Raw genomic sequence first — 17,306 nt, 5'->3', positions numbered from 1 at the left:
GTTTGGATATGTATGTCTGTTATCACAATAAGGAATGCATTTAAATGTGTCTATGTTTCTAGAATTAAAGGTCTAGAAAAGAAGCATTTTGAGTATTTTTAAACTATAAATAGTGATATGATTTGATTGTTCTTTTTTTCTCGGCCAAAGGGTAAAAGATAAAAAAAAAACACAATAACAAATTTAGTACTGGGGATCTATACTTAAACCACAGGTATGGAAACTCTTCCCTGTAACACAAGTATTCATAATTGTTGCACATTTTTACTTTATTTTAAAAAACGAAATGGTGTGCTGTTTGCTTATTATTCATCTATTACCCTCAACTGTAATGATGGTTATGAAGGGAGCTGTTTGTGATTATTTATAATCTTACTAATATTATTATAATCAATACTATTGACAGACCCATCAGACCACTAAATAAATGCAAATAATATTTTCACACTCTCTGTGTTATATATACAGTATATTGATAGATAGGTATTTGTAGTAAATGCTGTTATTCTTATAAATAATACTGTTTTAGTTATTACATACTATAATGCTTTCCATTAGCTTCCTTACCCACTTACCAATTCAGGATGGTAAAGAGATAACTTTCGTATTGATGATGAAGGCACTGCAGTTGTGCCAGTGTGATACATTCATGCTATTATCAAAACTAGGTGAAATAAACAAGATGTGCCAGTGATATCATTATTTAATCATTATTATGATTACCATTATTGCAGTTATAATTTTGCAAGCTGAAGAACTACAATTGATTAATTCATTAAGGACAGAAAGTAGTGTCAGTTTCCTTGCTTATAAATGCCCAATAGAGTTCAATTGGCAATCGGTCAGACCATGTGAAGCGCTGAAATTGTGGTAAAACCATCCGTTTAGGATTTTGAATGATTTTTTTTTAAAGTAAAATACTTTCCGTAGTTGTCACACAACAGAAATCTTCTTGTATCGTTTCCTATGTAACATCAGTAAGAAAATAAGCTACTCCCACAAGTGTTAAATCCCCATATGAGAGCTTAATAAAGCCCCAAGTTCATTAAGGTTTGTAATCAGAAGTATGCAGACACCCTCATCAGGGCAACAAGCAGATAGAAGCCATTCATCAGCATGAAGTGTTAGTCATGGATGACCCCTAAATTATTACCAATAGCTGTAGATACACTGATTGGACACAACAGAGAGAACAGCGGCGCTTTACATCAGGACTCGCGAAAAGGGGGGAGTCTGTTTAAAGTCAGGGAAAGGCGAAGTGCCTTCCCCGTGCGCTCCTGCGCCCGTAGCCCTCTTAGACGTGACATTTCACAAATAAGATGTTGGCGCTCATCTCTCAGCACCAAGGTCGGTCAGCCGTCTACGAAGGCAGCAGCTCCACAGAGAAGATGTGTGTGTAACTCGATCTCCCCTTGTGTTTGTAGCCGGGCTCGCTTGGTAGGGTCCTAGGCAATTTCACATGTGTGCTTGTCAGTTTCTGAATCCTCATCTGTGGAGTGTGTACATTCATGTCTGTGCATTCACGTTACAACAGCTTCTGTTTTAATAACCTTTCTCTCTGCCGCCTGTGTTTGTGTATGAGCGCGAGTCTGCTTGCGTGCCTGCGCGCGCACGTGTCTGTCTGTCTGTGTGTGTGTGTGTGTGTGTGTGTGTGTGCTCGTATGCGTATGGAGGGGGGGCACACTCCTGCATTCCACAAGAGCCCAGTCGTAAAGAAGAAAAGAGAGAGATAAAGAAAGAGTGTGAGAGAGAAAGACCAAAAGTGTGATTGCAAGGGAGTTGTTTTGTCTACCACCTTTTATTCGAGGAGCTGCTGGGCACATCAAAGAAGTTGGGACATCTTTGGACGAAGTTTTGTTACGCTTCAAGACAATGGGATGCTAAATGAGATTAAGACGCGTAGCAGGTAAGGGCCAAAAAAGTTCTTTGCACACTTGTACAAACATATGCATTCTAATTTATATCCGTTAGACGTGTTGGGAAAAAAGACACATGCGCACGCAAATATAAATTCGACAGAAAAATCTTTGTTGATAAGTGAAGAGTTTTGTAATCACCGGCTACCAATAGCGGAGTGCAACTAGGTTGCATCGCATCGTTGCTCGGCGCTGTCTCTCCTTCTGATGAACTGCATCCACAGACCACATAAACTGTCGTTGGAAAACCATAGTAAATAGCCACGCTTCACGCCATTGGTGCTACTGGGAAGTGATGCATGCTAAATGTTTATACTGAGTTGTGTCATTTTGACGCTGTTAGAAATTTTCCTGATGGTTCGCTTTTCTTCAACTGACTATGCAGCTTTACCTTACATACTCTTATGTTTTTGAAAGTGTAGTAGGATTACAGTTGTCTCTCCTCGCTTGCTGTGCTTTAGTGCAAATACGAAATATCAGTAATAAAGAAGTGGTGTACTGTATCAAGTTTTTTAGTGCGATTCATGCCTTATTCTAAGCAACATGTAATACACTTGAAGTCATGATCTCTGCTGAAATAACATTATACCTACATGCACATGCCTTTGGACTTAAAAAATAATAGCATGGTGAACGCTTAGTTAAATTATACTAAACATGACTTACATTTAACTTTTTAAATTGGTTATGCCTTGAAGCTCCTTAGTCCGTTGTAAGCGAGGCAGTGAAATCCGCAGGTGGCTGTTCTTGTGTGGATTTTGTTAAAATGCATCTTTCATCTTAAATGTAGAGCATCCTTTAGACCATCCACAGTATTCTCACTTGGCGAGCAATCAAAGCCACAGACCAACAGTAGCTGCGTGCGTCCAGTACATGTGTTTTGTGTCTGCGAGTGCTGGGGTCTGTTGACAATGCACAGATGGTCAGGCAAGTTCACATTGTACGTAGCTGATGCACATTTCTGTTGTACAACGAACAATACGTATCAGACTTTGAAAGTTAAAAGTACGAATTTTAAAACCCTTTGTAAAAATGTTACACTGCTACTGTATATTTCAATTAAAAAGAACATAGTAGTTAGGAGTAGTAGTTGTGATTTTTTTTAACGCGGTAACACTTTGCAACTTATATCGGTAAATTAACGCATTTTTGTTCCATACAATTGGGATTACTTTGACAGCGGTTGGACAGGAGTTTCATGTAAATATGAAGGCCATATTTAAAGAACTATACTTTACAGAAATCGGGAATTAATAAAAAAGCAGTTGCCAAATGAATGTTAAATTACACTGGAATACATCATTTTATAAAAATGCGTATTATAATCGCCGTTTGTGCTAAATTACAAAATGTTCTTTTTGCTACTCTGTAAGAAAGCCTTTTCTTGGGGGAGTCAAGCCTGCTGATAAAGGGCTGCTCAATCCAAAACACCCTTCCCGAGGAACATGTCCTTCACTCTTGTGTAACGCTGCTTACCAGTAGTCCGTTAGTGGCGAGGGAATTTTTTTAAGTGTTCTGTTATTAAGTCTGTATCTTTCCTTCAAATATTTGTAGCCATCTCGCTTTCGGCACACAAGAACGCTTGGATATAACGTGATTAAAGCCAGTGTGCGTTTTGTAAATGTATCATATTCAGCTGCATATCACGGTTGGCTGCTTCCTTCTACACATCATTTACTGATCTCGCAGGGATTCAGCTTTTGTTTTCTTACCGCTTGATCCGCTCAGCAAACATACAGCTAACACGGAATAAATCAACTCTGAAACACAGGTGAGGAGCAGTGGAAATCTCGTATAAATTAATCGCCGCCTTAGCTGAATGTTGCAGTGTTTTGTCAAATTCACCTTAATGCACTTCGCAGGCCAGACCGCTCATGTGCCGTGCCTTCACCACCGTCCATCTCTCTCTCTCTCTCATTATACTTCTATTAGTCGACGGAACTTGCAAGTAAATTTCTTGGAACGATTCTAGATACTCGTAAATAGCCGTATTGTTAAAATGTTATGGGAAAAATGTGGCTGAAACCAAAAGAAGAGACGTAAGTTAGGGTGTCTTTACTGGTCCTACTTGAGCTAAAGCCTCTCAGAGCCAACGGTAATTAAATTCCTAAAAAGGACTCAAGAAAGTGAGGCAAGCGAACAGAAACTTGCTTGTTATGCTTATTAATACCTACTCCTTCAAGCGTTTAAAGTAGCAATTTCCTGTCTCACTCTGTCTATGGTATCATCAGAGGGGGAATAAAAAGGGAAAAGCGGATTCTCTTATTAAACTATAGACTAGGTATTTGTTTATTTAACACAACGATTACTTAATTAAAGTATGTCAGAGGTCCAGCAACAAGCTTAGAGATTAATGCCCTTAGTGCAAACATAAAAGCATATTGAATAAAAAAATTTTTTATATAGTATTAATCATTTTATTTTGATGAATTACAGACATAATTTCCTAAAGTGTGTAAAACCAAACTATGTAGACTGAGATGTGTTCTATTGGGTAGGATGTCGGAGATTATTTCAATTGCTGTATACTGCATATGGGTAAACAAGGATTTGGCCGCCTTTTCCAAAAAAAGTATGGCAGTTATGAATAAATCACTCTCGTTTTGCTGACATGCAGTATAAAGGTTTCAACATAAATTTAATATATTTTACTTTACATTTAGGGTTTCTTTCTGTATTGCACAGATTAATAATTTTACCAAAAACACATATGTAGAAAAATGAGAGGTTTGTGCTTATGTTCTTTGTCTCAGGGAATATCATGTAAAACCTACCATGTGCATAGCTCAGTGTAGAACTGCACTCGGCACCAGTTTAGAATTTCTGTGTGAAACAACTGTAATTTATTATTGTAGAAAAGTGAAGTGTTTTTATGTCCTGTTTGTTTGTTTTGTTTGTTTTCATGTTATTCATGCATAATGGGAGAAGCAATGCTCTAGATTGTTTATATAAAATAAAAGTAATGATAGTAAGATAAACAAAACATTAAATAGCAATATCATTTAAATCCTTATTTTTTTTTCTTTTTAATTTTTTTTGTGTCAGACATTACCATTATGAACCTATTCCTATAATTGAGATTAATGTTTTCTGTGCAAAGAAACAGGTTAGGGGGTCAAATTCATGTTAAGTGCAGTTGTAATCAATTTCTGATGCACAATTTTACTGTAGCTTAGCCTGTATCACTAACGGTCTTATTATTTAGAATTAACTTATGTGTGATTGATAGCGGCACTTTTAGTCTTGAAATGTAATTTGTATTGTAATAATACTAGTGACTCTTTTAAGGCTCTTGACAGGCTCAAAGGGTGTGACTACTGTTTTTCTGTGACCTCAGTCTGACAGTCGCATTAAATTTTTTCCTTTACTGCAACTAGTGCCTGATTTATCTTTTTAAATGAAGTATAGGTGAGACTGCTTTACACACGTAAACAGTTCTTTCCCATATTAATTAGTTATTTTGCGCTTGCACAGTTTAGATTATTAGAGTTTTGGGTGCATCAGTTTTTAAGAATAAAAATAAAAAACTACAATAGCATGGACTTTTTATCCAGAAGCTAGTACTGATTAATCAGAACATACAGCATATAATCAAATGTAAAGGCTTCTATTTTGTGTCTAAAGGCAAGATTGTTCTTCCTAGTATAAAACTCATAATCATCATTGGAATATATTTTGTCTGTAAGCAAATTTCAGCTAAACAAAAGGAAAGTAAAATGATAGTGTCTTAAAAATGAAAATACAAATGAGAGCAATGCAATCTTTCTTCAGCATTTTAATGGTAGGAATAACAAGTAAATGGTGCATGTAAATCCATATGTTGCTGTGCCATTTATTACAGCTAATTGTTACTTTACAGGTGCATCATCCAGAAAAATCTTAATTGGTTTGCTAGTTAAATGTAGTACATGAATAATACTACAAATGGACATAGACCAATAATGTGCATGTCTTTTAAAATATACATCATAATCAACACAAAAATAATTTTATAGGCTCATTTCATTTTAATAGTGCAACTTTGAAATTTGATAACAGCAATGGTTGCAGGCTGAGCATTGTACAGCAAAGGCAGTGTCAGACTCTGCTAGACTGCTGAATCTGAGAGAATTTGAACAAATGAAAAAAATCAATAGTCCTTCTCTATTATTAACTTGAGAAACAATAACAAATCTGTAGAAATCCTGACGTGAAAGGTCAAAAACAGACAATATCCTAATGTAGGAGAGTTTCCTTTTCTGACCCCAGGTTGTGGATGTTCATGCTGATTTCTATGATAGCAGGAAGAAGAGATAATAGAGTTCATCTGTATAAAGAAATACAATTGTTTTGCAGAAATAGCCTTTATCCCTGCTGAGAAACAGGATTGTCTAATAATTGAACAAATGTTGTAGGATACCTGAAACTTAAAAGCAAAGTTTTAATTCTTCTGCATATTTTTTTAATTATTTAATGTTGTAATAGTCATGTAGAGGATATGTTGTATAAGCACATGACAGTTTCATATCTTTTTTTTTTTTATTTAAAATATGAATAGTACTCATTAACTGCAGACTGCATCATCTTTCAAAGAGTCTCCAAAAAAACTGAACTAACACTTATATCTGAAACTACCCAAACCTAAAAATGCTTTAAAAAGTAAAATTATAACATGGTGAAATTTGATAATAACATGTTGATTATTTATAGTAGTTGTCTGTGAAGGGGAAGCAAACTTTTTGAAGTTTATTTACCAATATATAGCTATAATATCAATTAGTAAGGCATTGCTCAGTCTTTTAAGAATGTGGCATCAAGAGCAGTTTCCACATTAAATAGTTTTACCACCTACAACTGATTACAAACCTTGGCTACTTGCAAATCTTCATATACAGCAGTGTTGATTGGATGAAAGAAACAGACATATTAAGCAAATGCACAAAGAGCATTAATAAAGTGGGAAAATCTAGTTACAAATTGTTTCAATTGTAGATTTTATTTGAACTACTGTAGAACTTACTGTATAAGAAAAATGTTCATTGCATCTGTCTCTTTGATGGTCTGTTTCTGAAATTGCTAATTCATCACACTGTCTGTCTGAATATATTTAGTACTTGGTATTCGGGAATTGATATGTGAATGCATACGTAATGCATTCACATATCAATTAAAAAACGCTCCTCAATTTCTGGAAACTACTGGCATTAAACTTTTGCTTTTACATTTATAACCCTTACCTCTATAATATTTCCTGATTTTTCTTGTGGGGGGGGGGGGGTGTGTGCAATTTTATTTATTTACTTTTTGACTTTTTATATCTCAGATATTAGATTACTTTTTTAAATATAGCGATTATCTAATTACTTTTTGAGTATGAGTTTTTAGTATTGGTCCCATCAAGTAAACACAACACTTCTGACAGACATTGATTTTTTTTTTCTTCTGAGAACTTAAAGAAAATCTTCTTTTGGATCTTCTATATTTGGTTAGAATCTGTACATTACCTGTCCTCATAAACTCTTATGAAAAATTCATAGTTTTCTATTTCATAAAGCACTAAAGGGTACCATTAAGGCATCTTCTAAAAATACTTTTCCCTAGCATGGAAAAAGTGTTAAAATATTCTGCTTTTACACAGCTAATAGACAAATGCAATATGATGGATGGAGGGTAGGGTCTTCCTTTCTTTAACCATGGGGATTGGCTTGGCGCCATCCTCAGGACCCAGTGTGCCTTAAGGAGCCTCCTTTTTTTACCAGCTGGGAGTGCTGTCAGCACAACTTGTCACTGTTGATTAGTCACATATCAAGTGTCGCTGGCCTTCTTGTGATTGGTTTATACTTGTGAAATTTGTGAGAAAATGTTTAGAGCAGTTAGAAAAATGTGATGTTACATGTCATTAGGCATTCTTCGTAGGAGGTAAATTAAAAAAATACTGAAGTGTAGTTATTTTTGAGTATGTTGTTTATATTATTATTTATACTTAGTTTACATGCTTGGAAATATTGTATCCCATACAGATCTTTGTGTTCTATGTCATGTTTTATGTACATTTTATTATGAACCTTTCTTATAGCCTGAAAACAGTATTACCGTGTTAAGAATGCATGTGTTAACTGGAAAGTATAATACTATTAAAACACATACATCTTTTCCTATGATAATCAGAAGGTCAAGTGAAAAAATATTTCTTTAATTAAAGCAGTCTTTTACCCATCTTTTTACATTTCATGTTTAGTCCCCTTTCATAATATTTCTGTATTCTCAACCACTTACTGCCAGTCTCAAGGATGTTTCAAAAAAATATTATTCAAAAAATTCTTACTACTAGTTTCTTATGTAAATTTTTGTTTCTCAGGTCCTGAAATTTACACTATTAATATTTATATTTGGGATGTACAGCTGCCCAACATGCATCTGCCTTTTTATATGCTTTCACACGAAAAGAATAACATCAGTCAGTTGCAGACCTGCTATATTCAAGTTAAGTGTAACACTCAAATGATAATAGGGCGTCCTTTTAATAAGAAATGTATTTATGGAAAGATATTGGTAAACAGGTTTTTGAATAAAAAAAAATAATTGCTACTTTTCAATGTCACCTTTACAACACTTTATGAGCTGAGAGACCTTTCAAGACTTTGTCATTTGCCATAAGAAAAATAAAGTACATTTCAATTTTGAGTACATTTATCATTAGTCTTTTGTAGGAATGGCATTCTTTATGAGTTCGGTGAGATTTTACTTGCTGTATATCCCTATGTATTTTAACAGTTTGTGTGTGTTTTTATTTTTTTGTGCTTTTTATTTTATAATGAAAATTTTTGCATTAACACAAGTGAATACACCTTTTCTATAAAGAGAAACAGTTAATTCAGTATGTAGGAAGTTGCTTTTAAATTACTTTCAAAATGAAAAGGTGTTATGTCTTACTAAAAAAATTGGTGAATTGGTCTAAAATTTCAAGTAGACTAGTCTATAGGTTTTTCATCTTTCATTACTTTATTTTTATCCACAAAGTAATACTTTATACAAATAAATTACAGGGTGATACCATTTTCCCAATAAATTGTGCTGCATGTTATAATCTTGGGTGGTGTATTTTTAAAACTTAATTCCAAAGTGTGTTATTTTCCAAAAAAAAAAAAATCCTAAATGTTAACAGATATAGAAACTATGAAGCATTATGCTGTGCCTTGAAACCACATTAGAATGTTTTAGGACTCATTAACTAAAACAAGCAAATTTAAACAGATTTTCTTTAGTCAGATCTTGTAATTTTGCAGCTGTATTTTCATTTTGTTGCAGCTGCTTTTATTTTTTTTCCTGGTTATCATTTCTACACACATTATTTTTTTATTTTGTTTTTTTATAAACAATTTACAGAAATTTGCTTATTGCTCTATTGTTTTAACTCGCTTTTTGAGGCTTTAGTGCCATGATCCCATGTATCGTTAATTATATTTAATGTTATATTTAATGTTTAATTATATTTAATGTTATATTTAATGTTTAGTTATAGGTATTTAAGACACCTAGATAGGGTTTAAGCTAAGGGTCTATTTAAAGGGTGAGACCATATGTTTGGCCGTGTGGCATGTGTGGGTTGTTCTTAAAATATGGGTTTCGTAAAGGATGCTTTTTGTAAAGCCAAACTGAGGATGGCATCATCAAAAATAAATTAATAATACTAGTTGTTTTAAAAGTTCACTTTTCTATTATTCATATCAATGAGGAGTACATGTATGAATAATTATGTAAGTTAAACCTTAAAACTGAAACTCTTGAGTGTAATTTTTTTATTTTTTTGTTTCTACAGCTCACAGTTTATGTGAGCAAAATAACAGTATATCTCTGAACTTTCCTTAACAAATTTGCAAGTAATATTCAAGAGGAGAATCGGGATGCGAATGTGCTAGTGTTACTTGTGTGTCTGGAAAACTGTGATTGGTTAGGATTCTGGGGGTTGGAGATAGTATTGAGGAATATTTTCCTTTCATTTCAATTATCCTATTGGAAGGAAACCTATGAAATGTCCACAATGGATTAGGTTTTCTGAACTTAAGGTGAACCAACAGGAATATACAGTAAGCATGCAGGCAGTAGGTTTTGGCATGCAGGGGGCATTTTTCTTTGCTGCAGAGTATAGCATTTTAACTGGATAAGAGAATAATGTGAATAACCCAGTTGAACCTATAGTATACAGTTTAAGTGTTGTCATTTTTTTTTTTTTTTTTTCTGACTTGATGATTTTACTGGTGTTGCTGCAGATGCTGATCATTACGTGGGTGATTGGACAATAGTTTTTAGGAGTATTCAACATTTAGTCACAGAGCTACTTAAAATTCATTTGTGTAGTCTGATAGGTGCTATATTGTACTGTCAAATTCTACATTTTAAATACAATTTTTGTGTGATTCAGAGGTTTACCTATTGACTAATTCAAATGTACCAGCTCTGCCTGAACTCCTCATTGACTTGAAATTTTGCTCTACTTACTTGCTTCTTGCTTTTTTGTTTTGTTTCATTTTTACATATTCGTGGGAAAAATACATCTTTCCTTTAATGTTTATAACCATTTTGTTCATGATTTTGAATGGATCTTGTCTTTATTATAGAGTTTTTTCATTTATATTAGTTGTAAATTTGTTGTTTGTGGAACACTGTTTAGTGAACTAAAAATGTAAATCTATCACAAAGCCATATTTTGTATAGCTTTTTTCATATCATGACTGTAGTATATAAAGAGTTCTGTTTATCGGTTTGTAATATTGTGTTCATACACTACCATAATTAAATCAAATCGGTTGCTCTTTCATTAGCATGACATAGTACTGCCAAAGTGTTCAAATATGTACAAAAATGAGAGTTTAAAATACTATGCATATACATATTTACATCTTTAGTGGCTAATAATAGTTTTGTTCTTTTTCATATCTAATACTTATAGAATATGCATGCATTACTGAAAAAAACATGCATTCAGGCACTTAGGATTTAATTTTGCAGCTGAAAGGTGTTCTCACCTGCAGCCTGACTACCTGAATGGTGCAGTATCAGAAAACTAGCAATATTATTTATTGCATTTTAGACAATTTTAACATATGAGTAACTTATTAACCATTTGGATTTTGATGATTAAAAATATTACAACTAAATGTTTCAGTAATTTTGAATATGACCTTCATTCTTGTGTGTATATGTATATATCCATTTTTTTATTTTTATTTTTTTTTTATTACTCCCCTTTCTAAAAACCGTTAAGCATTTACTGTTTTGGGCTTGTTCTCATAACTTTGGATCTGTTAATAACCAAGGAGCTAGACATTTTTATTAATGAGAAACAAAGAATGCAGTTCCCACTGTGTTGATTTGGCACTAAGTATAGAAGACATGATGCAGAAAAATATTATGTAAGGTGTTTACTTATACGTTTCACCAAATGTTTTGGGCAATTAGAACACATCAATTGGTGGGATTCCTGTACAAACTATTTGCAAACAAATATAATGGAATACAAAGAAAAATATTTCCTTGAAGAAGAAATGGTGTGCTAAGGAGCACAGTAAAATGCAATTAATAGAATAGAATAGAATGCCTTTTATTGTCACTATACACATGTACAATGAGATTAAAAGCAGCTCCTTCAGTGCAGACATATATGTAGAACACAATAAGTAAATTAACAAATGGTGCAAAAAAAAAAGTTCTGGGACGCTATATACAAATGGAAAGAATAATAACTAAAATCGAGTTATTGCACATTATTTAAATACTGGAAAGAATAAATAACTATTGCATTATTGGGTTATTGCACATAATTTAAATATTGCACAATAATGATGATCATGTGCAGTGAGTAGTGGATGTTGGACCCTGAGAGTAATGATATTGTACAGTATACAGATATTACACAGTTGTTATTCAATATCCATTTAGATATTGGATATTGCACAGTTGATGGATAAAAGGAAGTCCAGGGGTTGGGGGGTTAGACTGTGTAGTCAGTGCATGTGTGAGTTTAGAATGGTTATGGCTTTTGGGAAAAAACTGTTCTTGAGTCTGTTTGTCCTTGTTGTTATGCACCTGTAGCGCCTCCCTGAGGGCAGCAGGTCAAACAGATCAGAGCCCCGGTGGGAGCTGTCCTTGATGATGTTTTTTGTTCTGCTGAGGCAGCGGGAGGTGTAAATGTCCATCAAGGAGGGGAGAGGGCAGCCGATGATCTTCTGTGCTGCCTTTACTACTCGCTGAAGCCTCTCCCTGTTAATACATATTAACTGAAAGCATTTTGAGTACAACAGAATAAATTGTGTGCTTTACAGTAATTTTCTTGCGTAGGAAAATGTATAAATGGGCATTAAGTCAGTTGGATTGCTTTCTTGTGCAGTTTTAACAATTTGAAAACTGAAACTGGATCCTCGCGTCTTAAAATTCTAACTTTCACATTTTAAATATACAATGAAAAAAGACACTTAAAGTTTACAATGGCCTAACTTTATTAGGTTAGGCTTTTAAATATTATACTGTCTTGTTGTCAAGAAAGAGGATTTTAATTGCAGTTCACAGACTTGATATGTGCCTTTTTCAGTTTATGCAGCTACTGAATAATATCCATATGTTTTGTCTCTTGGATCATTTCCTCCTGAGATCTGTATACTTAAAATTCAAGTTAGTGTTTTCCTCCTCATAGCCTATGCTTTGCGAGAGCACCTGGTTTTATCACAGTGGGAACAATTAGAATAAGGAAGTCAGACATTAATGACACTGAGTGATATTTTTCTTTTTTGTGGAAATACATACGCTACACTGCTAAAAACTGGATACTTCAATTGGAATGGTGTTCAATTATCTGTCCGCTAAAGACTGTGAAATAACAAGGTTGCCAGTTCGGCCCCTGCCTCCATCTCACTTTGTGACTTTGAATGTGTCACTTAACCTTGCCAAACTGTTATTATTAAAATACAGTGCATTACATCAATTAATTTAGAGCCCAGTTCTCATTTAGCATCAAAAGATTGAATAAAAAGTACAATATAGACCCCCGTGACCCTGTGTTCGGATTCAGCGGGTTGGAAAATGGATGGATGGATGGATATAGAATAAAGGATAATCTGAAGGATTCTTGTTTCTGCTGCTCCCATTAGGGGTTGCGACAATGGATCATCTTTTTCCATATCTGCCTGTCCTCTGCATCTTGCTCTGTTACACCCATCACCCGCATGTTCTCTCTCTCATCACAATTCAAAATGTAAATGTCTTATGATGTGAAGTTATTTTTTTATTATTTATTTATTTTTTTGGACAGAAGTAAGTTTAGCTCACTAAAATTTAAAATTCTAATTACTTTCAAGAACGTTTCTTTGCAACATAGTTCAGAATCCTTTTTATTTCCTGCTCTTCACCCTTTACAAGAGATAATTTCCTGTTACTAACCATGAAATAAGAAGCAGAGCCATCACAAAATAATTTTTTTTTTACTTGGTTCTACAGGTTTCCAGTAACTGTGCATACTCTTCTACTTTAATAAGTAATGCCTAGCCTGCAAAGATTATGGTGAGATCATACTCAATAACAGGTGAATATCAATGTCGAAAAAAAGCCAAAACAAATGTAAGCATATTTTCAGTGTTATAATGATAGAAGAACTAGTACTGTCATGACCTTAAGATATGTGGGTTTTACAAACATGACAAATTGTGACAGTTACAGCACTTTATTTAAATTTTTTTAGCATTAATTCTAGTTGGTTCAGAAAAACAGAATGTACAAGATGAAAAACACAATGAAAAAGCAATTTAGCATCAATGCACTCACTAAAAAATCTTTACTTTTCCATTGATTGTATGTTGCAACATTGCAGAAGACACATTTATTTAAAAATGTTTGAAGTGACATTTACAATTTGCTACATTCTTACAGAAGCAAGCCATGAGTAAATTAGCAAATTTTTGTATTTTGTAGTTTTTAGGGCAATAATCAGACATATACCTGAAGGCTGGAAATATGGATTAATTTTGAATACTTGTATAAACTAACATGTTTATGAATTTGTCTTTACTGCAAACATTTTATAGTTAAAGCAGATTATATTTTATATACTGCTAGAGAGCAAAAAATATTACAACACAAGGTCAAGTTCTCAGTGTGTGTAAACATTAGAAATGTGTTAGTTTGTATTACAAAAAAATATGGATTATTATCTGTTAATGATAAGCAACTTAAGAGAATCATATTTTGCAAAAAAAAAAATACCATTTGGCGTTTTATTATTAACGGCTGTACTTTTTTTTGTGAGAACTTGTGAGTTACTCTGTTAATGAAGTAAGTGAAGTATTTGGTACAATGCAAAGGCTTAGTTTTTTTTGTGAATAATTTTGAAGTGCAAGTCTGCTAATAATGGATATCTATTAACAAAAAAAGAAGCTAAGATTTGTGCATGTTGAATACTAGCATAAAACTACAAATATTTTAATGTACAATGAACAGTCATTGACCTCAGGAAATTATTTTACACAAACTTGAAAATATCCATTTGCATTATATTTGCATGTACCACAATAATTTTATCTTATTTAATTTTAAAGTTTTTTTTTTTTTTTTTTTTTTGCGCAGTACAGTAATCCCTCCTCCATCGCGGGAGTTGCGTTCCAGAGCCACCCGCGAAATAAGAAAATCCGCGAAGTAGAAACCATATGTTTATATGGTTATTTTTATATTGTCATGCTTGGGTCACAGATTTGCGCAGAAACACAGGAGGTTGTAGAGAGACAGGAACGTTATTCAAACACTGCAAACAAACATTTGTCTCTTTTTCAAAAGTTTAAACTTTGCTCCATGACAAGACAGAGATGACAGTTCCATCTCACAATTAAAAGAATGCAAACATATCTTCCTCTTCAAAGGAGTGCGCGTCAGGAGCAGTGACTGTCACATAGATAGAGAAAAGCAAACAAATCAATAGGGCTGTTTGGCTTTTAAGTATGCGAAGCACCGCGCACAAAGCTGTTGAAGGCGGCAGCTCACACCCCCTCCGTCAGGAGCAGAGAGAGAGAGAGGTAGAGAGAGACAGAGTTTGTTTTTCAATCAAAAATCAATACGTGCCCTTCGAGCTTTTAAGTATGCGAAGCACTGTGCAGCATGTCGTTTCAGGAAGCAGCTCCACAAAAGATAGCAACGCGAAGATAATCTTTCAGCATTTTTAGACGAGCGTCCGTATCGTCTAGGTGTGCGAACAGCCCCCCTGCTCAATCCCCATATGTCAGGATCAGAGAAAGTCAGCGCAAGAGAGAGAGAAAAGTAAGCAATCTAGCTTCTCAGCCATCTGCCAATAGCGTCCCTTGTATGAAATCAACTGGGCAAACCAACTGAGGAAGCATGTACCAGAAATTAAAAGACCCATTGTCCGCAGAAATCCGCGAACCAGCAAAAAATCCGCGATATATATTTAAATATGCTTACATATAAAATCCGCGATGGAGTGAAGCTGCGAAAGGCGAAGCGCGATATAGCGAGGGATCACTGTATAATCACTTTTTTTTTTAAAAGATATATAAAAACAAGTCAATGAAGTGGCTGCTCTTAAGTTTAAGTTAAATTTATTTCGTTACCAGTGTTTCTGGATGTGACATAATATGCTAACTGAATATGGCTTTGTACTATATAAATTAGATCAGAACCATAATTAACAATACAAGTTTGTGTAAATAAACTGACAACAAAATAACCAGTTCAACACATCTCATTGGCCCTCAAAGATATGACATTAGCAAGAATTTCACTGTACTCCCATAACACTTAATACTGCTCCTGCTACTACTACTACTACTACTACTACTACTACTACTACTACTACTAATACAGTGGTATCTTGAGATACGAGTGCCCCAACATACAAGTTTTTTGAGATAGGAGCCGTCACTAGGTAGATTTTTTTTTTTTTTGCCTTGAGTTGCAAGCCAAAATTTGAAATACGAGCCATCAAAGAGCTTGTCGCCGCACATTCCGAGGAGCTGACAACGGAGGAGTTGACAGAACTACAGAAGCGGCAGCATACGGAGGTTCTGCAGGAGATCGGTATCGCAGAGGAGATTACCTCATAAAGTGAGATAAAGGAAGTGTTTGCAATGTGGGAAAAAGTTTCGAACTTTAAAGAAAAGAAACACCCTGAAAAAGTTGCAACTGATTGTACAGCGGCACTATTAAATGACACTTGCCTAACGCTTGATTTTATTGAAAAGAAACATACTGAAAAAGTTACAACTGATCGTGCAGCGGCGCTATTTAATGACACTTGCCTAACGCTTCACTTTATTGAAAAACCCTGAAAAAATTGCAACTGATAGGCAAGTGTCATTAAATAGCGCCGCTGCACAATCGGTTGCAATTTTTTCAGGGTTCCTTTTCAATAAAGGAAAGTGTTTGTGCAGTGACGCTATTTAATGACACTTGCCTAACTCATTTCAGAAACATTCTAAAGGGGAGGACTGAACAAAGCTCCTTGGATAGGTTTCTATTGAAACGCCTTGAGAATGAAAGTGAGGAAAGCGTGGCAAAAAAGAAAAAAAAACTAGTGAAGAAGAAAATTTAAGTTAAGCAAAAGTGAAAGAAAAAAACATTACAATATGCTAATCGGCTTCGCCAACATGTTTATTTCTTGAGATTCTCTTTTATGTATTAGGTTTTATTTTGTTTGTATACAATATTTTGTTCATTATAAATACATTTTTCTTATGTTGAAAACATTTAACAAAAAATTGGGGTGGTTTTTTGGGGGCTGGCACGAATTAATCTCATTTCAATTAATTACAATGGTGAAAATTGATTTGACATACGAGCATTTTGACTTACGAGCTCGGTCACGGAACGAATTAAACTCGTATCTCAAGGTACCACTGTATAGACATTATATGAAAAAAAAGCCATTAATATGTTGCATCAAGGAATGAGTATCATATAAATTTTGATTTACATTAGGTAGGAAACACATTACCAAGACTTCATTACATAGCCTAGATAATAAATATAGAAGTTAAGTAATAAAAAAATCTCAGTTAAATTTCAGTTTATAACTTTTAATATCATTTTCAGTGTGGTTACTCATTTAGCCAAAATGTTTAACACTGGTGACAATTAGCTGCAACTTTAAACTTCCATTATAATTGCTTAAACAATTTATTTCTTTCATAACAAGTCAGCTACTGATTTGTAATAGCATAGCCATAGCTATTTTGGTTTAGGTTATTGAAATGTCACAAAATTGTGCATCACCTCATGTGTGTCAGTCTCCTTTAATGTTAGTCCTTTTTAATCTTTTCAGTGATTTATGTAATTGGAAAGTTAGTTGTTATTGGACATATTAAGTGCATAAAGGTCTAAATCTTCTGTTACAGTATACTGTGTTGCCATTCCTCA

General features: G+C 34.1%; 1 protein-coding gene across 11 annotated transcripts in view; it reads left to right on the top strand.

The window, feature by feature from the left end:
• Nucleotides 1-1,666: 1,666 nt before the first annotated feature.
• Nucleotides 1,667-17,306, top strand: part of LOC114651997 (teneurin-3) — an 898,351-nt gene continuing 882,711 nt past the window's right edge. For 7 of the 11 annotated variants that reach the window (XM_028802135.2, XM_051927722.1, XM_028802137.2 and 4 more), the window contains exon 1: nt 1,668-1,906. The gene's annotated coding sequence lies outside the window, so the exon portion shown is untranslated. Of the gene's footprint in view, nt 1,907-17,306 lie in introns of all 11 variants that reach the window. The other 4 variants (XM_028802134.2, XM_051927721.1, XM_051927718.1 and 1 more) reach the window with 1 other exon arrangement.

This window comes from Erpetoichthys calabaricus, chromosome 5 (assembly GCF_900747795.2).
Source record: "Erpetoichthys calabaricus chromosome 5, fErpCal1.3, whole genome shotgun sequence".
Taxonomy (NCBI): domain Eukaryota; kingdom Metazoa; phylum Chordata; class Cladistia; order Polypteriformes; family Polypteridae; genus Erpetoichthys; species Erpetoichthys calabaricus.
This window is presented reverse-complemented; position numbering and strand designations above follow the sequence as displayed.